The 23,204-nt window shown below is 51.3% G+C and overlaps 13 non-coding genes across 13 annotated transcripts; all 13 read left to right on the plus strand.

Annotated features, from left to right (window-relative positions):
* Positions 1–3,398: 3,398 nt before the first annotated feature.
* On the plus strand, positions 3,399–3,470 carry Trnah-gug. The gene has a single exon. It is a non-coding gene; the product is annotated as a tRNA-His (tRNA).
* A 747-nt stretch (positions 3,471–4,217) lies between these two features.
* Positions 4,218–4,299, plus strand: Trnal-uag. Its single transcript has one exon. It is a non-coding gene; the product is annotated as a tRNA-Leu (tRNA).
* Positions 4,300–8,551: 4,252 nt separating this feature from the next.
* Positions 8,552–8,623, plus strand: Trnah-gug. The gene has a single exon. It is a non-coding gene; the product is annotated as a tRNA-His (tRNA).
* A 747-nt stretch (positions 8,624–9,370) lies between these two features.
* Trnal-uag lies at positions 9,371–9,452 on the plus strand. The gene has a single exon. It is a non-coding gene; the product is annotated as a tRNA-Leu (tRNA).
* Positions 9,453–13,706: 4,254 nt separating this feature from the next.
* Positions 13,707–13,778, plus strand: Trnah-gug. The gene has a single exon. It is a non-coding gene; the product is annotated as a tRNA-His (tRNA).
* A 747-nt stretch (positions 13,779–14,525) lies between these two features.
* Trnal-uag lies at positions 14,526–14,607 on the plus strand. Its single transcript has one exon. It is a non-coding gene; the product is annotated as a tRNA-Leu (tRNA).
* A 445-nt stretch (positions 14,608–15,052) lies between these two features.
* Positions 15,053–15,124, plus strand: Trnae-cuc. Its single transcript has one exon. It is a non-coding gene; the product is annotated as a tRNA-Glu (tRNA).
* A 386-nt stretch (positions 15,125–15,510) lies between these two features.
* Trnah-gug lies at positions 15,511–15,582 on the plus strand. The gene has a single exon. It is a non-coding gene; the product is annotated as a tRNA-His (tRNA).
* A 747-nt stretch (positions 15,583–16,329) lies between these two features.
* Trnal-uag lies at positions 16,330–16,411 on the plus strand. Its single transcript has one exon. It is a non-coding gene; the product is annotated as a tRNA-Leu (tRNA).
* A 4,253-nt stretch (positions 16,412–20,664) lies between these two features.
* On the plus strand, positions 20,665–20,736 carry Trnah-gug. The gene has a single exon. It is a non-coding gene; the product is annotated as a tRNA-His (tRNA).
* Positions 20,737–21,483: 747 nt separating this feature from the next.
* On the plus strand, positions 21,484–21,565 carry Trnal-uag. The gene has a single exon. It is a non-coding gene; the product is annotated as a tRNA-Leu (tRNA).
* Positions 21,566–22,010: 445 nt separating this feature from the next.
* Trnae-cuc lies at positions 22,011–22,082 on the plus strand. Its single transcript has one exon. It is a non-coding gene; the product is annotated as a tRNA-Glu (tRNA).
* Positions 22,083–22,468: 386 nt separating this feature from the next.
* Positions 22,469–22,540, plus strand: Trnah-gug. Its single transcript has one exon. It is a non-coding gene; the product is annotated as a tRNA-His (tRNA).
* The last annotated feature ends 664 nt before the right edge of the window (positions 22,541–23,204 follow it).

Below are 23,204 nucleotides of genomic sequence, written 5' to 3' on the forward strand. Positions count from 1 at the left end.
GGACCCACTTCAGGTTGATAAAATTCTTTCTAAATATGGTCATCAAGTTCTGTTTCGGCATCGGGATGATTCTGTAAGTACCGTTCTGCTTTCCAATGCTTCCATCACGTATACCAATGTTCGTGTTTACAACCTTCCACCGGAGGTGGATAATGTCTATCTTAAGGAGGGTCTACAAAAGTATGGTGATGTAAAGAGCATTCGCCTTGAACGCTGGTCAAGCCAACATCGCCTGCAATGTTACAGTGGTATTCGTTCAGTCGAAATGCACATTAAGCAGAATATTCCATCTCACCTGCAGATCGGTGGATATCGTGTCCATGTAACATATAGTGGTCAGGTTGGCACCTGTTTTTTGTGCAATGAAAGTGGTCACGTGCGTACTGACTGTCCGCGGAGGGTTTTTGTTTTAAAAAATTCTCTCGAACAGCGTCGCAAGTTAACGGTCGCTGACCTCGTTGCAGGTGGTTCTGCTCTTGGTGTAGCACAGTCCAGTGGTAGTAGCGCCCCGCCACAGGTTTTGCGCACCCCTGACACAGAATTTCCTCCTTTGCGTGCTAAATCTGATGTTGTTCCGTCTGTCCCTCAGGTGGGTGTGCCACTTTTGAATAATAAGAGGCGTCGCCCACACGATGGAAATAGTACGGATGAGGATCTCCCTGAGATGCCCCAGTCCGAGCGACCGGCATCCTCCGAGCCACTGTGTACTGTAGCTGCTCCCTGCCCTCCTGAGGTAGCGGTTCCGGTGGCGGCTGCTGGCCCCCCTCCGGCCTCCGACGCAGCTTCTCTCGAGTCGGGTCGTCGGTCGGGCCTGTTGGCGCCGTCTTCCAAACCGACTTCGATGTCACAACAAGTGGAGCCGCGACAACTTCCTGCTTCGCTGCCCCATACCTCTGCCAGCGGAGCTGCTCCGCTTCCTTCCAACTCTGCGGCCTCGGACCTTCCTGCTCACGTTTCGCCTCCGTGCAGTCCATGTTTGCCGGAAGCTAGTGCAGGTGTTGACCATTCCGATTCGTCGGATGTTTCCGCCGCGACCCCGGATCCCGCATGTGGACCGGCGCGGGTGGTGTCGGATACAGAACTTGACCCTCCTACGTCACCGGCGGCTGAAGCTCCCTTGCCCGTCAGCCGACGCAAGTTACGCGTTCAGCCGAACGTTAATGCTGTTCGTAAAAAACCGAAACGTAAGGGATCCGCGGAACGGGGTAGCAGTCCCCCTCCCTCGGATGCCTCCGTCACCCCTGGTATGGACTGTGACGCTGGTGCGTCGGTGTAGGTGATTTGTTTTCTCGCTTTTCTGTCTATGGTTCAAGCATACACCTTTCTTACCTTAAATGTTAACCGTATTGAGTCCGACGTTCGCATTGCCTCTTTGCGGCAGTTTATTTACGACGCCTGTGCGGACGTAGTGTTTTTGCAGGAAGTGTTGTTTTCTGATCTCTCTCAACCTGGATTTCAAACTGCTTTTAATGTCGCGCCGGAATATTCAACAGGAACTGCTCTTTTCTTTCGAGAGGGCATTCCTATTACTGACATTGAATTCCTTGACTCTGGCCGTGGGATTGGTTGTCGTCTTTTTGATCTCCGCCTCGTTGTTTTGTATGCCCCCTCTGGTTCGGGTCACACTGTGGCTCGATCGCGCTTTTATAAAGAAGAGCTTATTTATCTTTTGCGCCAGAGTCCTCGGAGTCTCCTGCTCGGAGGCGATTTTAATTGTGTTTTACGCCCTGCAGACCAGTCCCCCAATTTTAATTATTGCCGTGATTTACATGACTTAGTTCGTACGATGCACCTGCGTGATGTCTGGGAACACAAATATCCAACCCTGGTGAAATATACGTTTTTTACCGGGTCCTCATGCAGTAGACTCGACAGATTCTATTTATCTGATTTTTTATGTGATAAAATTCTTTCTGTCGATGTTATTCCTACTAGTTTTTCTGACCATTGTGCTTTTACTGCAACTGTAAATCTTAGTCGCCAACCTGCAAAACTTTATCGTTCCCAGTGGATGTTAAATGTTTCCCACCTTGCCGACAGTGCTATGGATGATGTTATAAGTGGCGTGTGGGAGCGATGTCTTCGCTCTGTCCCGCGATACCCCTCCTTGCTGGTTTGGTGGACTGCGTTTGCCAAGCCCAAGATTCGTCAGACTTTGATTTTCTACTGTGCTGCTAGGACGCGTGATTTTAAGAACACGTATGAATATTACTACTCTGTCCTGCGTGAACTATATGACGCGGCGGGTACCTCTCCACTGCGGATCCATGATGTTCGTCGTATTAAAGCCAAGCTCTTGAGCCTTAAACGACGACAGATGGATGGTCTGCGAGTTAAGTCGAAACCTCACTCTCTTGTTGAAGGTGAACTGACATCCTTGTACCACCTGCTACGGCATCAGACTCGTCGTCGTCGCTCCTTCATCTCTTCTCTTACGGTGGATGATGGGCGACAGCTTAGTGCACAGGAGGAAATGGTTCGTGCTCTTCATCAGTATTACACTAGTCTCTATTCTGCCGATGATTCTGGTGAGTCTCTTTCGGATGATGTCTTTGGGGATCTAACTGCGACGATCGCGCCTGACGCGAACGGCGAATTTCTCCGGGAGTTCCAGGTAGATGATGTTTTCGATTTTATTGCTCGCTCTCCGTCCAGTAAATCGCCGGGTCCAGACGGCCTGCCTAAAGAATTTTATCTCCGTTTTTGGCCTCTTTTGGGTGGCATTTTTACGCAGATTTTAAATGAGATTGTCAGAGGGATGGATGTGCCTGCCGATTTTAAAGTAGGGAAAATTGTTTTAATTCCGAAGTCCTCTGGTCGTTTATCTGCTGCCAATCTTCGTCCGCTCACATTGCTGAATTTTGACTATAAGACAGCTGCTAGAAAAAAAAAAGAAAAAAAAAAAAAAAAAAGTGGCTAGGATACCTGGCTATCACCCAGGAAAAAAAAAAAAAGTGGCTAGGATACCTGGCTCTCACCCAGGAGGCCCGGGTTCGATTCCCGGTACCGGAATTGCGCGTTTTTGTTGCTCCTCCTATGCGACCTGTCTCGACTTTGCTCGACTGACGCTACGCTGACGCGTGCAGAAAGCTACGTTAAGTATGACTCGCGGCAACACCTGACGGCGAGAGAGATGCGGCGTCTATCCACTTGTTATCGAGCCACATACCGGTACCTGTAGTCAAGAGGCTTGGAGGACTGCAAGACATTGCCACGGAGGTGAATGCAGCTAACCACTGTAGTTAGAGTCCTGACAGCGCAGGCACGTTCATTTGCTCGTATACATGTGATGGAGACCGTGTCTGACACTGCTGTGGCGTACACCTTGGCCTAGGCTTTGCTGGGTATCGCCACTTGCATTGCAGCCAGCTGCCTTCGCGGGCGCCTCCGTGGCCATGGCCGTGATCGTCTAGTGGTTAGGACATTGCGTTGTGGCCGCAATAACCCAGGTTCGAATCCTGGTCACGGCAATTTTGAAAGTTTTGCCTTGCTGCCGTTGCAATGGCGAGTACTCGAAATGACAGTACTGTCTTGATTTTTTCACTCGTGTTCCGCAGGCCGCAGTTAGCACTACCACTTCATCCCCAACACGTAATGTCGCCTCCCAGAGCGCAGACGTCCGCTGCTCTCTGTAGTCGAAAAGGGCAGTCGTTTGAAGTGCGATGGATGAGCAGCCAGTCCCAGCAGAACAGGAAGCTGTGGCGTGCACTGTTTCTACAAATGCTAGGAACACTGGCGCACCAAGCAGCGCATGTAGCGTGGCCGAGCGCTTTAAGGCGCTGGTTTAAGGCACCAGTCTCTCTGTAGGCGCGGTTTCGAATCCCGTAGCTGCCGGGGGTTTTGATGTGATCGCGTTAACCTGCCGCTTTTCCTTCAAGTGTAACCTCCTTGAGCTCACATATGTTTGATACATGGAGCATTCTAGCTCCGCCTGACAGTTACAGCTACGATACTTTAGTGGTTAAGGAAAGCGCAGGTTCGAAACCTGGTCACGGCACGAAAACGTCTCTTGACGCTGTCTCCTTAACTGCGACAGCTACAGACAAGTGGCGTCGCTACCGTACGGCGGGCACGGCTTTTTCTTGCTGTGGATGGCCTAAAGAGACGCTTCCAGTGGGAGAGCAGTGGAAATACATGGCACGGCGATTGCCAAGATACTTCCATTTCGAAGTGATCTTTGTAGTACAAACGAAACGTTTTGCCGCTGCTGATCCAACGGTAACGTGGCCGAGCGGTCTAAGGCGCTGGTTTTAGGCACCAGTCTCTCCGGAGGCGTGGGTTCGAATCCCACCGTTGCCACTTTTTACGTCTCATTTTTGTGCCGTTGCGGTGTGTCCTCGTGGGGTAGGACGCAGCTCTTGTGACGCGCGTGTTGTGTAGGTAGCGTGGCCGAGCGGTCTAAGGCGCTGGTTTCAGGCACCATTCTCTTCGGAGGCGTGGGTTCCAATCCCACAGCTGCCGAACGTGTAATGTTTCCTGTGTCGAAGGCAGATGCACTCATTGCCCGCAAAGGAAACAGCACAACAAGGCGTGAGCGTCTGCTTGGTGAATTGTCGTAGAACAGTGCGTGGTGCAACGACAGGATTTGTAGGCACCTTTTGCTCTCATCATTGCTGGCGTTCGTCTCCACGAAATGCGTCCGGAGCACGCCGTTCTATAACGCGAGAGAGTGGATTTTTTACAGTTGTCGTCAGTTAACCGTGGGCGGCTGCTGCGTTCGCTGGAAAGAGCACTGCCGTCGTTTGTCCGGTGTGGTCTAGTGGTGAGTTCCGCTTTAGACGCCGTGCAGTGTGGACGTGCCTAGTCTTCCGCTCCGCCGTGGCGTTACGTATAGTGGACTATCGTTGTTTACGTGTTGTGTTGCAACTTCTGTGAGTGTTTCTCCGTCGTTGTTTCGTACCTTGTGTTACTTTCTGTCCTTAGTTCAGTGTGTTGTGTGTAGCGGTTTCGACCGCCTATTTTGAAAATGTCGTCCCAGGTTATTCCTCGTCAGGCTACAGTTAGTTTTACTTTCGACAAGTCAACCCGCAATGTGCAACCTAGTTCCCTTGAGATTCATGATTGGTTGGTAGATACCTTTGGTGTTCATTCGGATCAGGTGCACACTGCTTATTTTGATACCGAACTGTATGTTTTCTTTGTTAAGTTCATGGACCCACTTCAGGTTGATAAAATTCTTTCTAAATATGGTCATCAAGTTCTGTTTCGGCATCGGGATGATTCTGTAAGTACCGTTCTGCTTTCCAATGCTTCCATCACGTATACCAATGTTCGTGTTTACAACCTTCCACCGGAGGTGGATAATGTCTATCTTAAGGAGGGTCTACAAAAGTATGGTGATGTAAAGAGCATTCGCCTTGAACGCTGGTCAAGCCAACATCGCCTGCAATGTTACAGTGGTATTCGTTCAGTCGAAATGCACATTAAGCAGAATATTCCATCTCACCTGCAGATCGGTGGATATCGTGTCCATGTAACATATAGTGGTCAGGTTGGCACCTGTTTTTTGTGCAATGAAAGTGGTCACGTGCGTACTGACTGTCCGCGGAGGGTTTTTGTTTTAAAAAATTCTCTCGAACAGCGTCGCAAGTTAACGGTCGCTGACCTCGTTGCAGGTGGTTCTGCTCTTGGTGTAGCACAGTCCAGTGGTAGTAGCGCCCCGCCACAGGTTTTGCGCACCCCTGACACAGAATTTCCTCCTTTGCGTGCTAAATCTGATGTTGTTCCGTCTGTCCCTCAGGTGGGTGTGCCACTTTTGAATAATAAGAGGCGTCGCCCACACGATGGAAATAGTACGGATGAGGATCTCCCTGAGATGCCCCAGTCCGAGCGACCGGCATCCTCCGAGCCACTGTGTACTGTAGCTGCTCCCTGCCCTCCTGAGGTAGCGGTTCCGGTGGCGGCTGCTGGCCCCCCTCCGGCCTCCGACGCAGCTTCTCTCGAGTCGGGTCGTCGGTCGGGCCTGTTGGCGCCGTCTTCCAAACCGACTTCGATGTCACAACAAGTGGAGCCGCGACAACTTCCTGCTTCGCTGCCCCATACCTCTGCCAGCGGAGCTGCTCCGCTTCCTTCCAACTCTGCGGCCTCGGACCTTCCTGCTCACGTTTCGCCTCCGTGCAGTCCATGTTTGCCGGAAGCTAGTGCAGGTGTTGACCATTCCGATTCGTCGGATGTTTCCGCCGCGACCCCGGATCCCGCATGTGGACCGGCGCGGGTGGTGTCGGATACAGAACTTGACCCTCCTACGTCACCGGCGGCTGAAGCTCCCTTGCCCGTCAGCCGACGCAAGTTACGCGTTCAGCCGAACGTTAATGCTGTTCGTAAAAAACCGAAACGTAAGGGATCCGCGGAACGGGGTAGCAGTCCCCCTCCCTCGGATGCCTCCGTCACCCCTGGTATGGACTGTGACGCTGGTGCGTCGGTGTAGGTGATTTGTTTTCTCGCTTTTCTGTCTATGGTTCAAGCATACACCTTTCTTACCTTAAATGTTAACCGTATTGAGTCCGACGTTCGCATTGCCTCTTTGCGGCAGTTTATTTACGACGCCTGTGCGGACGTAGTGTTTTTGCAGGAAGTGTTGTTTTCTGATCTCTCTCAACCTGGATTTCAAACTGCTTTTAATGTCGCGCCGGAATATTCAACAGGAACTGCTCTTTTCTTTCGAGAGGGCATTCCTATTACTGACATTGAATTCCTTGACTCTGGCCGTGGGATTGGTTGTCGTCTTTTTGATCTCCGCCTCGTTGTTTTGTATGCCCCCTCTGGTTCGGGTCACACTGTGGCTCGATCGCGCTTTTATAAAGAAGAGCTTATTTATCTTTTGCGCCAGAGTCCTCGGAGTCTCCTGCTCGGAGGCGATTTTAATTGTGTTTTACGCCCTGCAGACCAGTCCCCCAATTTTAATTATTGCCGTGATTTACATGACTTAGTTCGTACGATGCACCTGCGTGATGTCTGGGAACACAAATATCCAACCCTGGTGAAATATACGTTTTTTACCGGGTCCTCATGCAGTAGACTCGACAGATTCTATTTATCTGATTTTTTATGTGATAAAATTCTTTCTGTCGATGTTATTCCTACTAGTTTTTCTGACCATTGTGCTTTTACTGCAACTGTAAATCTTAGTCGCCAACCTGCAAAACTTTATCGTTCCCAGTGGATGTTAAATGTTTCCCACCTTGCCGACAGTGCTATGGATGATGTTATAAGTGGCGTGTGGGAGCGATGTCTTCGCTCTGTCCCGCGATACCCCTCCTTGCTGGTTTGGTGGACTGCGTTTGCCAAGCCCAAGATTCGTCAGACTTTGATTTTCTACTGTGCTGCTAGGACGCGTGATTTTAAGAACACGTATGAATATTACTACTCTGTCCTGCGTGAACTATATGACGCGGCGGGTACCTCTCCACTGCGGATCCATGATGTTCGTCGTATTAAAGCCAAGCTCTTGAGCCTTAAACGACGACAGATGGATGGTCTGCGAGTTAAGTCGAAACCTCACTCTCTTGTTGAAGGTGAACTGACATCCTTGTACCACCTGCTACGGCATCAGACTCGTCGTCGTCGCTCCTTCATCTCTTCTCTTACGGTGGATGATGGGCGACAGCTTAGTGCACAGGAGGAAATGGTTCGTGCTCTTCATCAGTATTACACTAGTCTCTATTCTGCCGATGATTCTGGTGAGTCTCTTTCGGATGATGTCTTTGGGGATCTAACTGCGACGATCGCGCCTGACGCGAACGGCGAATTTCTCCGGGAGTTCCAGGTAGATGATGTTTTCGATTTTATTGCTCGCTCTCCGTCCAGTAAATCGCCGGGTCCAGACGGCCTGCCTAAAGAATTTTATCTCCGTTTTTGGCCTCTTTTGGGTGGCATTTTTACGCAGATTTTAAATGAGATTGTCAGAGGGATGGATGTGCCTGCCGATTTTAAAGTAGGGAAAATTGTTTTAATTCCGAAGTCCTCTGGTCGTTTATCTGCTGCCAATCTTCGTCCGCTCACATTGCTGAATTTTGACTATAAGACAGCTGCTAGAAAAAAAAAAGAAAAAAAAAAAAAAAAAAGTGGCTAGGATACCTGGCTATCACCCAGGAAAAAAAAAAAAAAAGTGGCTAGGATACCTGGCTCTCACCCAGGAGGCCCGGGTTCGATTCCCGGTACCGGAATTGCGCGTTTTTGTTGCTCCTCCTATGCGACTTGTCTCGACTTTGCTCGACTGACGCTACGCTGACGCGTGCAGAAAGCTACGTTAAGTATGACTCGCGGCAACACCTGACGGCGAGAGAGATGCGGCGTCTATCCACTTGTTATCGAGCCACATACCGGTACCTGTAGTCAAGAGGCTTGGAGGACTGCAAGACATTGCCACGGAGGTGAATGCAGCTAACCACTGTAGTTAGAGTCCTGACAGCGCAGGCACGTTCATTTGCTCGTATACATGTGATGGAGACCGTGTCTGACACTGCTGTGGCGTACACCTTGGCCTAGGCTTTGCTGGGTATCGCCACTTGCATTGCAGCCAGCTGCCTTCGCGGGCGCCTCCGTGGCCATGGCCGTGATCGTCTAGTGGTTAGGACATTGCGTTGTGGCCGCAATAACCCAGGTTCGAATCCTGGTCACGGCAATTTTGAAAGTTTTGCCTTGCTGCCGTTGCAATGGCGAGTACTCGAAATGACAGTACTCTCTTGATTTTTTCACTCGTGTTCCGCAGGCCGCAGTTAGCACTACCACTTCATCCCCAACACGTAATGTCGCCTCCCAGAGCGCAGACGTCCGCTGCTCTCTGTAGTCGAAAAGGGCAGTCGTTTGAAGTGCGATGGATGAGCAGCCAGTCCCAGCAGAACAGGAAGCTGTGGCGTGCACTGTTTCTACAAATGCTAGGAACACTGGCGCACCAAGCAGCGCATGTAGCGTGGCCGAGCGCTTTAAGGCGCTGGTTTAAGGCACCAGTCTCTCTGTAGGCGCGGTTTCGAATCCCGTAGCTGCCGGGGGTTTTGATGTGATCGCGTTAACCTGCCGCTTTTCCTTCAAGTGTAACCTCCTTGAGCTCACATATGTTTGATACATGGAGCATTCTAGCTCCGCCTGACAGTTACAGCTACGATACTTTAGTGGTTAAGGAAAGCGCAGGTTCGAAACCTGGTCACGGCACGAAAACGTCTCTTGACGCTGTCTCCTTAACTGCGACAGCTACAGACAAGTGGCGTCGCTACCGTACGGCGGGCACGGCTTTTTCTTGCTGTGGATGGCCTAAAGAGACGCTTCCAGTGGGAGAGCAGTGGAAATACATGGCACGGCGATTGCCAAGATACTTCCATTTCGAAGTGATCTTTGTAGTACAAACGAAACGTTTTGCCGCTGCTGATCCAACGGTAACGTGGCCGAGCGGTCTAAGGCGCTGGTTTTAGGCACCAGTCTCTCCGGAGGCGTGGGTTCGAATCCCACCGTTGCCACTTTTTACGTCTCATTTTTGTGCCGTTGCGGTGTGTCCTCGTGGGGTAGGACGCAGCTCTTGTGACGCGCGTGTTGTGTAGGTAGCGTGGCCGAGCGGTCTAAGGCGCTGGTTTCAGGCACCATTCTCTTCGGAGGCGTGGGTTCCAATCCCACAGCTGCCGAACGTGTAATGTTTCCTGTGTCGAAGGCAGATGCACTCATTGCCCGCAAAGGAAACAGCACAACAAGGCGTGAGCGTCTGCTTGGTGAATTGTCGTAGAACAGTGCGTGGTGCAACGACAGGAATTGTAGGCACCTTTTGCTCTCATCATTGCTGGCGTTCGTCTCCACGAAATGCGTCCGGAGCACGCCGTTCTATAACGCGAGAGAGTGGATTTTTTACAGTTGTCGTCAGTTAACCGTGGGCGGCTGCTGCGTTCGCTGGAAAGAGCACTGCCGTCGTTTGTCCGGTGTGGTCTAGTGGTGAGTTCCGCTTTAGACGCCGTGCAGTGTGGACGTGCCTAGTCTTCCGCTCCGCCGTGGCGTTACGTATAGTGGACTATCGTTGTTTACGTGTTGTGTTGCAACTTCTGTGAGTGTTTCTCCGTCGTTGTTTCGTACCTTGTGTTACTTTCTGTCCTTAGTTCAGTGTGTTGTGTGTAGCGGTTTCGACCGCCTATTTTGAAAATGTCGTCCCAGGTTATTCCTCGTCAGGCTACAGTTAGTTTTACTTTCGACAAGTCAACCCGCAATGTGCAACCTAGTTCCCTTGAGATTCATGATTGGTTGGTAGATACCTTTGGTGTTCATTCGGATCAGGTGCACACTGCTTATTTTGATACCGAACTGTATGTTTTCTTTGTTAAGTTCATGGACCCACTTCAGGTTGATAAAATTCTTTCTAAATATGGTCATCAAGTTCTGTTTCGGCATCGGGATGATTCTGTAAGTACCGTTCTGCTTTCCAATGCTTCCATCACGTATACCAATGTTCGTGTTTACAACCTTCCACCGGAGGTGGATAATGTCTATCTTAAGGAGGGTCTACAAAAGTATGGTGATGTAAAGAGCATTCGCCTTGAACGCTGGTCAAGCCAACATCGCCTGCAATGTTACAGTGGTATTCGTTCAGTCGAAATGCACATTAAGCAGAATATTCCATCTCACCTGCAGATCGGTGGATATCGTGTCCATGTAACATATAGTGGTCAGGTTGGCACCTGTTTTTTGTGCAATGAAAGTGGTCACGTGCGTACTGACTGTCCGCGGAGGGTTTTTGTTTTAAAAAATTCTCTCGAACAGCGTCGCAAGTTAACGGTCGCTGACCTCGTTGCAGGTGGTTCTGCTCTTGGTGTAGCACAGTCCAGTGGTAGTAGCGCCCCGCCACAGGTTTTGCGCACCCCTGACACAGAATTTCCTCCTTTGCGTGCTAAATCTGATGTTGTTCCGTCTGTCCCTCAGGTGGGTGTGCCACTTTTGAATAATAAGAGGCGTCGCCCACACGATGGAAATAGTACGGATGAGGATCTCCCTGAGATGCCCCAGTCCGAGCGACCGGCATCCTCCGAGCCACTGTGTACTGTAGCTGCTCCCTGCCCTCCTGAGGTAGCGGTTCCGGTGGCGGCTGCTGGCCCCCCTCCGGCCTCCGACGCAGCTTCTCTCGAGTCGGGTCGTCGGTCGGGCCTGTTGGCGCCGTCTTCCAAACCGACTTCGATGTCACAACAAGTGGAGCCGCGACAACTTCCTGCTTCGCTGCCCCATACCTCTGCCAGCGGAGCTGCTCCGCTTCCTTCCAACTCTGCGGCCTCGGACCTTCCTGCTCACGTTTCGCCTCCGTGCAGTCCATGTTTGCCGGAAGCTAGTGCAGGTGTTGACCATTCCGATTCGTCGGATGTTTCCGCCGCGACCCCGGATCCCGCATGTGGACCGGCGCGGGTGGTGTCGGATACAGAACTTGACCCTCCTACGTCACCGGCGGCTGAAGCTCCCTTGCCCGTCAGCCGACGCAAGTTACGCGTTCAGCCGAACGTTAATGCTGTTCGTAAAAAACCGAAACGTAAGGGATCCGCGGAACGGGGTAGCAGTCCCCCTCCCTCGGATGCCTCCGTCACCCCTGGTATGGACTGTGACGCTGGTGCGTCGGTGTAGGTGATTTGTTTTCTCGCTTTTCTGTCTATGGTTCAAGCATACACCTTTCTTACCTTAAATGTTAACCGTATTGAGTCCGACGTTCGCATTGCCTCTTTGCGGCAGTTTATTTACGACGCCTGTGCGGACGTAGTGTTTTTGCAGGAAGTGTTGTTTTCTGATCTCTCTCAACCTGGATTTCAAACTGCTTTTAATGTCGCGCCGGAATATTCAACAGGAACTGCTCTTTTCTTTCGAGAGGGCATTCCTATTACTGACATTGAATTCCTTGACTCTGGCCGTGGGATTGGTTGTCGTCTTTTTGATCTCCGCCTCGTTGTTTTGTATGCCCCCTCTGGTTCGGGTCACACTGTGGCTCGATCGCGCTTTTATAAAGAAGAGCTTATTTATCTTTTGCGCCAGAGTCCTCGGAGTCTCCTGCTCGGAGGCGATTTTAATTGTGTTTTACGCCCTGCAGACCAGTCCCCCAATTTTAATTATTGCCGTGATTTACATGACTTAGTTCGTACGATGCACCTGCGTGATGTCTGGGAACACAAATATCCAACCCTGGTGAAATATACGTTTTTTACCGGGTCCTCATGCAGTAGACTCGACAGATTCTATTTATCTGATTTTTTATGTGATAAAATTCTTTCTGTCGATGTTATTCCTACTAGTTTTTCTGACCATTGTGCTTTTACTGCAACTGTAAATCTTAGTCGCCAACCTGCAAAACTTTATCGTTCCCAGTGGATGTTAAATGTTTCCCACCTTGCCGACAGTGCTATGGATGATGTTATAAGTGGCGTGTGGGAGCGATGTCTTCGCTCTGTCCCGCGATACCCCTCCTTGCTGGTTTGGTGGACTGCGTTTGCCAAGCCCAAGATTCGTCAGACTTTGATTTTCTACTGTGCTGCTAGGACGCGTGATTTTAAGAACACGTATGAATATTACTACTCTGTCCTGCGTGAACTATATGACGCGGCGGGTACCTCTCCACTGCGGATCCATGATGTTCGTCGTATTAAAGCCAAGCTCTTGAGCCTTAAACGACGACAGATGGATGGTCTGCGAGTTAAGTCGAAACCTCACTCTCTTGTTGAAGGTGAACTGACATCCTTGTACCACCTGCTACGGCATCAGACTCGTCGTCGTCGCTCCTTCATCTCTTCTCTTACGGTGGATGATGGGCGACAGCTTAGTGCACAGGAGGAAATGGTTCGTGCTCTTCATCAGTATTACACTAGTCTCTATTCTGCCGATGATTCTGGTGAGTCTCTTTCGGATGATGTCTTTGGGGATCTAACTGCGACGATCGCGCCTGACGCGAACGGCGAATTTCTCCGGGAGTTCCAGGTAGATGATGTTTTCGATTTTATTGCTCGCTCTCCGTCCAGTAAATCGCCGGGTCCAGACGGCCTGCCTAAAGAATTTTATCTCCGTTTTTGGCCTCTTTTGGGTGGCATTTTTACGCAGATTTTAAATGAGATTGTCAGAGGGATGGATGTGCCTGCCGATTTTAAAGTAGGGAAAATTGTTTTAATTCCGAAGTCCTCTGGTCGTTTATCTGCTGCCAATCTTCGTCCGCTCACATTGCTGAATTTTGACTATAAGACAGCTGCTAGAAAAAAAAAAGAAAAAAAAAAAAAAAAAAAGTGGCTAGGATACCTGGCTATCACCCAGGAAAAAAAAAAAAAAAAGTGGCTAGGATACCTGGCTCTCACCCAGGAGGCCCGGGTTCGATTCCCGGTACCGGAATTGCGCGTTTTTGTTGCTCCTCCTATGCGACTTGTCTCGACTTTGCTCGACTGACGCTACGCTGACGCGTGCAGAAAGCTACGTTAAGTATGACTCGCGGCAACACCTGACGGCGAGAGAGATGCGGCGTCTATCCACTTGTTATCGAGCCACATACCGGTACCTGTAGTCAAGAGGCTTGGAGGACTGCAAGACATTGCCACGGAGGTGAATGCAGCTAACCACTGTAGTTAGAGTCCTGACAGCGCAGGCACGTTCATTTGCTCGTATACATGTGATGGAGACCGTGTCTGACACTGCTGTGGCGTACACCTTGGCCTAGGCTTTGCTGGGTATCGCCACTTGCATTGCAGCCAGCTGCCTTCGCGGGCGCCTCCGTGGCCATGGCCGTGATCGTCTAGTGGTTAGGACATTGCGTTGTGGCCGCAATAACCCAGGTTCGAATCCTGGTCACGGCAATTTTGAAAGTTTTGCCTTGCTGCCGTTGCAATGGCGAGTACTCGAAATGACAGTACTCTCTTGATTTTTTCACTCGTGTTCCGCAGGCCGCAGTTAGCACTACCACTTCATCCCCAACACGTAATGTCGCCTCCCAGAGCGCAGACGTCCGCTGCTCTCTGTAGTCGAAAAGGGCAGTCGTTTGAAGTGCGATGGATGAGCAGCCAGTCGCAGCAGAACAGGAAGCTGTGGCGTGCACTGTTTCTAGAAATGCTAGGAACACTGGCGCACCAAGCAGCGCATGTAGCGTGGCCGAGCGCTTTAAGGCGCTGGTTTAAGGCACCAGTCTCTCTGTAGGCGCGGTTTCGAATCCCGTAGCTGCCGGGGGTTTTGATGTGATCGCGTTAACCTGCCGCTTTTCCTTCAAGTGTAACCTCCTTGAGCTCACATATGTTTGATACATGGAGCATTCTAGCTCCGCCTGACAGTTACAGCTACGATACTTTAGTGGTTAAGGAAAGCGCAGGTTCGAAACCTGGTCACGGCACGAAAACGTCTCTTGACGCTGTCTCCTTAACTGCGACAGCTACAGACAAGTGGCGTCGCTACCGTACGGCGGGCACGGCTTTTTCTTGCTGTGGATGGCCTAAAGAGACGCTTCCAGTGGGAGAGCAGTGGAAATACATGGCACGGCGATTGCCAAGATACTTCCATTTCGAAGTGATCTTTGTAGTACAAACGAAACGTTTTGCCGCTGCTGATCCAACGGTAACGTGGCCGAGCGGTCTAAGGCGCTGGTTTTAGGCACCAGTCTCTCCGGAGGCGTGGGTTCGAATCCCACCGTTGCCACTTTTTACGTCTCATTTTTGTGCCGTTGCGGTGTGTCCTCGTGGGGTAGGACGCAGCTCTTGTGACGCGCGTGTTGTGTAGGTAGCGTGGCCGAGCGGTCTAAGGCGCTGGTTTCAGGCACCATTCTCTTCGGAGGCGTGGGTTCCAATCCCACAGCTGCCGAACGTGTAATGTTTCCTGTGTCGAAGGCAGATGCACTCATTGCCCGCAAAGGAAACAACACAACAACGCGTGAGCGTCTGCTTGGTGAATTGTCGTAGAACAGTGCGTGGTGCAACGACAGGATTTGTAGGCACCTTTTGCTCTCATCATTGCTGGCGTTCGTCTCCACGAAATGCGTCCGGAGCACGCCGTTCTATAACGCGAGAGAGTGGATTTTTTACAGTTGTCGTCAGTTAACCGTGGGCGGCTGCTGCGTTCGCTGGAAAGAGCACTGCCGTCGTTGTCCGGTGTGGTCTAGTGGCTAGGATACCTGGCTCTCACCCAGGAGGCCCGGGTTCGATTCCCGGTACCGGAATTGCGCGTTTTTGTTGCTCCTCCTATGCGACCTGTCTCGACTTTGCTCGACTGACGCTACGCTGACGCGTGCAGAAAGCTACGTTAAGTATGACTCGCGGCAACACCTGACGGCGAGAGAGATGCGGCGTCTATCCACTTGTTATCGAGCCACATACCGGTACCTGTAGTCAAGAGGCTTGGAGGACTGCAAGACATTGCCACGGAGGTGAATGCAGCTAACCACTGTAGTTAGAGTCCTGACAGCGCAGGCACGTTCATTTGCTCGTATACATGTGATGGAGACCGTGTCTGACACTGCTGTGGCGTACACCTTGGCCTAGGCTTTGCTGGGTATCGCCACTTGCATTGCAGCCAGCTGCCTTCGCGGGCGCCTCCGTGGCCATGGCCGTGATCGTCTAGTGGTTAGGACATTGCGTTGTGGCCGCAATAACCCAGGTTCGAATCCTGGTCACGGCAATTTTGAAAGTTTTGCCTTGCTGCCGTTGCAATGGCGAGTACTCGAAATGACAGTACTGTCTTGATTTTTTCACTCGTGTTCCGCAGGCCGCAGTTAGCACTACCACTTCATCCCCAACACGTAATGTCGCCTCCCAGAGCGCAGACGTCCGCTGCTCTCTGTAGTCGAAAAGGGCAGTCGTTTGAAGTGCGATGGATGAGCAGCCAGTCCCAGCAGAACAGGAAGCTGTGGCGTGCACTGTTTCTAGAAATGCTAGGAACACTGGCGCACCAAGCAGCGCATGTAGCGTGGCCGAGCGCTTTAAGGCGCTGGTTTAAGGCACCAGTCTCTCTGTAGGCGCGGTTTCGAATCCCGTAGCTGCCGGGGGTTTTGATGTGATCGCGTTAACCTGCCGCTTTTCCTTCAAGTGTAACCTCCTTGAGCTCACATATGTTTGATACATGGAGCATTCTAGCTCCGCCTGACAGTTACAGCTACGATACTTTAGTGGTTAAGGAAAGCGCAGGTTCGAAACCTGGTCACGGCACGAAAACGTCTCTTGACGCTGTCTCCTTAACTGCGACAGCTACAGACAAGTGGCGTCGCTACCGTACGGCGGGCACGGCTTTTTCTTGCTGTGGATGGCCTAAAGAGACGCTTCCAGTGGGAGAGCAGTGGAAATACATGGCACGGCGATTGCCAAGATACTTCCATTTCGAAGTGATCTTTGTAGTACAAACGAAACGTTTTGCCGCTGCTGATCCAACGGTAACGTGGCCGAGCGGTCTAAGGCGCTGGTTTTAGGCACCAGTCTCTCCGGAGGCGTGGGTTCGAATCCCACCGTTGCCACTTTTTACGTCTCATTTTTGTGCCGTTGCGGTGTGTCCTCGTGGGGTAGGACGCAGCTCTTGTGACGCGCGTGTTGTGTAGGTAGCGTGGCCGAGCGGTCTAAGGCGCTGGTTTCAGGCACCATTCTCTTCGGAGGCGTGGGTTCCAATCCCACAGCTGCCGAACGTGTAATGTTTCCTGTGTCGAAGGCAGATGCACTCATTGCCCGCAAAGGAAACAGCACAACAAGGCGTGAGCGTCTGCTTGGTGAATTGTCGTAGAACAGTGCGTGGTGCAACGACAGGATTTGTAGGCACCTTTTGCTCTCATCATTGCTGGCGTTCGTCTCCACGAAATGCGTCCGGAGCACGCCGTTCTATAACGCGAGAGAGTGGATTTTTTACAGTTGTCGTCAGTTAACCGTGGGCGGCTGCTGCGTTCGCTGGAAAGAGCACTGCCGTCGTTTGTCCGGTGTGGTCTAGTGGTGAGTTCCGCTTTAGACGCCGTGCAGTGTGGACGTGCCTAGTCTTCCGCTCCGCCGTGGCGTTACGTATAGTGGACTATCGTTGTTTACGTGTTGTGTTGCAACTTCTGTGAGTGTTTCTCCGTCGTTGTTTCGTACCTTGTGTTACTTTCTGTCCTTAGTTCAGTGTGTTGTGTGTAGCGGTTTCGACCGCCTATTTTGAAAATGTCGTCCCAGGTTATTCCTCGTCAGGCTACAGTTAGTTTTACTTTCGACAAGTCAACCCGCAATGTGCAACCTAGTTCCCTTGAGATTCATGATTGGTTGGTAGATACCTTTGGTGTTCATTCGGATCAGGTGCACACTGCTTATTTTGATACCGAACTGTATGTTTTCTTTGTTAAGTTCATGGACCCACTTCAGGTTGATAAAATTCTTTCTAAATATGGTCATCAAGTTCTGTTTCGGCATCGGGATGATTCTGTAAGTACCGTTCTGCTTTCCAATGCTTCCATCACGTATACCAATGTTCGTGTTTACAACCTTCCACCGGAGGTGGATAATGTCTATCTTAAGGAGGGTCTACAAAAGTATGGTGATGTAAAGAGCATTCGCCTTGAACGCTGGTCAAGCCAACATCGCCTGCAATGTTACAGTGGTATTCGTTCAGTCGAAATGCACATTAAGCAGAATATTCCATCTCACCTGCAGATCGGTGGATATCGTGTCCATGTAACATATAGTGGTCAGGTTGGCACCTGTTTTTTGTGCAATGAAAGTGGTCACGTGCGTACTGACTGTCCGCGGAGGGTTTTTGTTTTAAAAAATTCTCTCGAACAGCGTCGCAAGTTAACGGTCGCTGACCTCGTTGCAGGTGGTTCTGCTCTTGGTGTAGCACAGTCCAGTGGTAGTAGCGCCCCGCCACAGGTTTTGCGCACCCCTGACACAGAATTTCCTCCTTTGCGTGCTAAATCTGATGTTGTTCCGTCTGTCCCTCAGGTGGGTGTGCCACTTTTGAATAATAAGAGGCGTCGCCCACACGATGGAAATAGTACGGATGAGGATCTCCCTGAGATGCCCCAGTCCGAGCGACCGGCATCCTCCGAGCCACTGTGTACTGTAGCTGCTCCCTGCCCTCCTGAGGTAGCGGTTCCGGTGGCGGCTGCTGGCCCCCCTCCGGCCTCCGACGCAGCTTCTCTCGAGTCGGGTCGTCGGTCGGGCCTGTTGGCGCCGTCTTCCAAACCGACTTCGATGTCACAACAAATGGAGCCGCGACAACTTCCTGCTTCGCTGCCCCATACCTCTGCCAGCGGAGCTGCTCCGCTTCCTTCCAACTCTGCGGCCTCGGACCTTCCTGCTCACGTTTCGCCTCCGTGCAGTCCATGTTTGCCGGAAGCTAGTGCAGGTGTTGACCATTCCGATTCGTCGGATGTTTCCGCCGCGACCCCGGATCCCGCATGTGGACCGGCGCGGGTGGTGTCGGATACAGAACTTGACCCTCCTACGTCACCGGCGGCTGAAGCTCCCTTGCCCGTCAGCCGACGCAAGTTACGCGTTCAGCCGAACGTTAATGCTGTTCGTAAAAAACCGAAACGTAAGGGATCCGCGGAACGGGGTAGCAGTCCCCCTCCCTCGGATGCCTCCGTCACCCCTGGTATGGACTGTGACGCTGGTGCGTCGGTGTAGGTGATTTGTTTTCTCGCTTTTCTGTCTATGGTTCAAGCATACACCTTTCTTACCTTAAATGTTAACCGTATTGAGTCCGACGTTCGCATTGCCTCTTTGCGGCAGTTTATTTACGACGCCTGTGCGGACGTAGTGTTTTTGCAGGAAGTGTTGTTTTCTGATCTCTCTCAACCTGGATTTCAAACTGCTTTTAATGTCGCGCCGGAATATTCAACAGGAACTGCTCTTTTCTTTCGAGAGGGCATTCCTATTACTGACATTGAATTCCTTGACTCTGGCCGTGGGATTGGTTGTCGTCTTTTTGATCTCCGCCTCGTTGTTTTGTATGCCCCCTCTGGTTCGGGTCACACTGTGGCTCGATCGCGCTTTTATAAAGAAGAGCTTATTTATCTTTTGCGCCAGAGTCCTCGGAGTCTCCTGCTCGGAGGCGATTTTAATTGTGTTTTACGCCCTGCAGACCAGTCCCCCAATTTTAATTATTGCCGTGATTTACATGACTTAGTTCGTACGATGCACCTGCGTGATGTCTGGGAACACAAATATCCAACCCTGGTGAAATATACGTTTTTTACCGGGTCCTCATGCAGTAGACTCGACAGATTCTATTTATCTGATTTTTTATGTGATAAAATTCTTTCTGTCGATGTTATTCCTACTAGTTTTTCTGACCATTGTGCTTTTACTGCAACTGTAAATCTTAGTCGCCAACCTGCAAAACTTTATCGTTCCCAGTGGATGTTAAATGTTTCCCACCTTGCCGACAGTGCTATGGATGATGTTATAAGTGGCGTGTGGGAGCGATGTCTTCGCTCTGTCCCGCGATACCCCTCCTTGCTGGTTTGGTGGACTGCGTTTGCCAAGCCCAAGATTCGTCAGACTTTGATTTTCTACTGTGCTGCTAGGACGCGTGATTTTAAGAACACGTATGAATATTACTACTCTGTCCTGCGTGAACTATATGACGCGGCGGGTACCTCTCCACTGCGGATCCATGATGTTCGTCGTATTAAAGCCAAGCTCTTGAGCCTTAAACGACGACAGATGGATGGTCTGCGAGTTAAGTCGAAACCTCACTCTCTTGTTGAAGGTGAACTGACATCCTTGTACCACCTGCTACGGCATCAGACTCGTCGTCGTCGCTCCTTCATCTCTTCTCTTACGGTGGATGATGGGCGACAGCTTAGTGCACAGGAGGAAATGGTTCGTGCTCTTCATCAGTATTACACTAGTCTCTATTCTGCCGATGATTCTGGTGAGTCTCTTTCGGATGATGTCTTTGGGGATCTAACTGCGACGATCGCGCCTGACGCGAACGGCGAATTTCTCCGGGAGTTCCAGGTAGATGATGTTTTCGATTTTATTGCTCGCTCTCCGTCCAGTAAATCGCCGGGTCCAGACGGCCTGCCTAAAGAATTTTATCTCCGTTTTTGGCCTCTTTTGGGTGGCATTTTTACGCAGATTTTAAATGAGATTGTCAGAGGGATGGATGTGCCTGCCGATTTTAAAGTAGGGAAAATTGTTTTAATTCCGAAGTCCTCTGGTCGTTTATCTGCTGCCAATCTTCGTCCGCTCACATTGCTGAATTTTGACTATAAGACAGCTGCTAGAAAAAAAAAAGAAAAAAAAAAAAAAAAAAGTGGCTAGGATACCTGGCTATCACCCAGGAAAAAAAAAAAAAAAAGTGGCTAGGATACCTGGCTCTCACCCAGGAGGCCCGGGTTCGATTCCCGGTACCGGAATTGCGCGTTTTTGTTGCTCCTCCTATGCGACTTGTCTCGACTTTGCTCGACTGACGCTACGCTGACGCGTGCAGAAAGCTACGTTAAGTATGACTCGCGGCAACACCTGACGGCGAGAGAGATGCGGCGTCTATCCACTTGTTATCGAGCCACATACCGGTACCTGTAGTCAAGAGGCTTGGAGGACTGCAAGACATTGCCACGGAGGTGAATGCAGCTAACCACTGTAGTTAGAGTCCTGACAGCGCAGGCACGTTCATTTGCTCGTATACATGTGATGGAGACCGTGTCTGACACTGCTGTGGCGTACACCTTGGCCTAGGCTTTGCTGGGTATCGCCACTTGCATTGCAGCCAGCTGCCTTCGCGGGCGCCTCCGTGGCCATGGCCGTGATCGTCTAGTGGTTAGGACATTGCGTTGTGGCCGCAATAACCCAGGTTCGAATCCTGGTCACGGCAATTTTGAAAGTTTTGCCTTGCTGCCGTTGCAATGGCGAGTACTCGAAATGACAGTACTCTCTTGATTTTTTCACTCGTGTTCCGCAGGCCGCAGTTAGCACTACCACTTCATCCCCAACACGTAATGTCGCCTCCCAGAGCGCAGACGTCCGCTGCTCTCTGTAGTCGAAAAGGGCAGTCGTTTGAAGTGCGATGGATGAGCAGCCAGTCGCAGCAGAACAGGAAGCTGTGGCGTGCACTGTTTCTACAAATGCTAGGAACACTGGCGCACCAAGCAGCGCATGTAGCGTGGCCGAGCGCTTTAAGGCGCTGGTTTAAGGCACCAGTCTCTCTGTAGGCGCGGTTTCGAATCCCGTAGCTGCCGGGGGTTTTGATGTGATCGCGTTAACCTGCCGCTTTTCCTTCAAGTGTAACCTCCTTGAGCTCACATATGTTTGATACATGGAGCATTCTAGCTCCGCCTGACAGTTACAGCTACGATACTTTAGTGGTTAAGGAAAGCGCAGGTTCGAAACCTGGTCACGGCACGAAAACGTCTCTTGACGCTGTCTCCTTAACTGCGACAGCTACAGACAAGTGGCGTCGCTACCGTACGGCGGGCACGGCTTTTTCTTGCTGTGGATGGCCTAAAGAGACGCTTCCAGTGGGAGAGCAGTGGAAATACATGGCACGGCGATTGCCAAGATACTTCCATTTCGAAGTGATCTTTGTAGTACAAACGAAACGTTTTGCCGCTGCTGATCCAACGGTAACGTGGCCGAGCGGTCTAAGGCGCTGGTTTTAGGCACCAGTCTCTCCGGAGGCGTGGGTTCGAATCCCACCGTTGCCACTTTTTACGTCTCATTTTTGTGCCGTTGCGGTGTGTCCTCGTGGGGTAGGACGCAGCTCTTGTGACGCGCGTGTTGTGTAGGTAGCGTGGCCGAGCGGTCTAAGGCGCTGGTTTCAGGCACCATTCTCTTCGGAGGCGTGGGTTCCAATCCCACAGCTGCCGAACGTGTAATGTTTCCTGTGTCGAAGGCAGATGCACTCATTGCCCGCAAAGGAAACAACACAACAACGCGTGAGCGTCTGCTTGGTGAATTGTCGTAGAACAGTGCGTGGTGCAACGACAGGATTTGTAGGCACCTTTTGCTCTCATCATTGCTGGCGTTCGTCTCCACGAAATGCGTCCGGAGCACGCCGTTCTATAACGCGAGAGAGTGGATTTTTTACAGTTGTCGTCAGTTAACCGTGGGCGGCTGCTGCGTTCGCTGGAAAGAGCACTGCCGTCGTTGTCCGGTGTGGTCTAGTGGCTAGGATACCTGGCTCTCACCCAGGAGGCCCGGGTTCGATTCCCGGTACCGGAATTGCGCGTTTTTGTTGCTCCTCCTATGCGACCTGTCTCGACTTTGCTCGACTGACGCTACGCTGACGCGTGCAGAAAGCTACGTTAAGTATGACTCGCGGCAACACCTGACGGCGAGAGAGATGCGGCGTCTATCCACTTGTTATCGAGCCACATACCGGTACCTGTAGTCAAGAGGCTTGGAGGACTGCAAGACATTGCCACGGAGGTGAATGCAGCTAACCACTGTAGTTAGAGTCCTGACAGCGCAGGCACGTTCATTTGCTCGTATACATGTGATGGAGACCGTGTCTGACACTGCTGTGGCGTACACCTTGGCCTAGGCTTTGCTGGGTATCGCCACTTGCATTGCAGCCAGCTGCCTTCGCGGGCGCCTCCGTGGCCATGGCCGTGATCGTCTAGTGGTTAGGACATTGCGTTGTGGCCGCAATAACCCAGGTTCGAATCCTGGTCACGGCAATTTTGAAAGTTTTGCCTTGCTGCCGTTGCAATGGCGAGTACTCGAAATGACAGTACTGTCTTGATTTTTTCACTCGTGTTCCGCAGGCCGCAGTTAGCACTACCACTTCATCCCCAACACGTAATGTCGCCTCCCAGAGCGCAGACGTCCGCTGCTCTCTGTAGTCGAAAAGGGCAGTCGTTTGAAGTGCGATGGATGAGCAGCCAGTCCCAGCAGAACAGGAAGCTGTGGCGTGCACTGTTTCTAGAAATGCTAGGAACACTGGCGCACCAAGCAGCGCATGTAGCGTGGCCGAGCGCTTTAAGGCGCTGGTTTAAGGCACCAGTCTCTCTGTAGGCGCGGTTTCGAATCCCGTAGCTGCCGGGGGTTTTGATGTGATCGCGTTAACCTGCCGCTTTTCCTTCAAGTGTAACCTCCTTGAGCTCACATATGTTTGATACATGGAGCATTCTAGCTCCGCCTGACAGTTACAGCTACGATACTTTAGTGGTTAAGGAAAGCGCAGGTTCGAAACCTGGTCACGGCACGAAAACGTCTCTTGACGCTGTCTCCTTAACTGCGACAGCTACAGACAAGTGGCGTCGCTACCGTACGGCGGGCACGGCTTTTTCTTGCTGTGGATGGCCTAAAGAGACGCTTCCAGTGGGAGAGCAGTGGAAATAC

The sequence above is a fragment of the Schistocerca piceifrons genome, unplaced genomic scaffold (assembly GCF_021461385.2).
Source record: "Schistocerca piceifrons isolate TAMUIC-IGC-003096 unplaced genomic scaffold, iqSchPice1.1 HiC_scaffold_687, whole genome shotgun sequence".
Taxonomy (NCBI): Eukaryota; Metazoa; Arthropoda; class Insecta; order Orthoptera; family Acrididae; genus Schistocerca; species Schistocerca piceifrons.